General features: G+C 31.8%; 1 protein-coding gene across 2 annotated transcripts in view; it reads left to right on the top strand.

Moving 5' to 3' along the window:
• Positions 1-292, top strand: part of LOC119588768 (WASH complex subunit 1-like) — a gene marked incomplete in the record, with an annotated part of 11054 nt that overhangs the window by 7578 nt on the left and 3184 nt on the right.

A 292-nucleotide genomic window follows, 5' to 3' on the forward strand; every position in this document is an offset into this window, starting at 1 on the left:
ACCCTTTGACATTGATCTCTCATGTTATTACCAAATTTCCTGAAAATCAATAACAGATATCCACATTTTTGGGGTTCATACTGTAATTCAGGTTATAGGTCTTTTTTTTTCAATTGGCTTTATCAGTGTAAGACTAAAAATAGGACTTCACATACAGGGACAGCAGTGAGTGCATTTATACTATCCACAGTAATAGTCTCTTACAGAAATAAATGTGATTATTTAGTGTTCATTTATAAATGAGACTAAATTGATCACTCTGCACTGGGTATATTTTCTTTGTACTATAGGT

Source organism: Penaeus monodon, chromosome 24, assembly GCF_015228065.2.
Source record: "Penaeus monodon isolate SGIC_2016 chromosome 24, NSTDA_Pmon_1, whole genome shotgun sequence".
NCBI lineage: Eukaryota > Metazoa > Arthropoda > Malacostraca > Decapoda > Penaeidae > Penaeus > Penaeus monodon.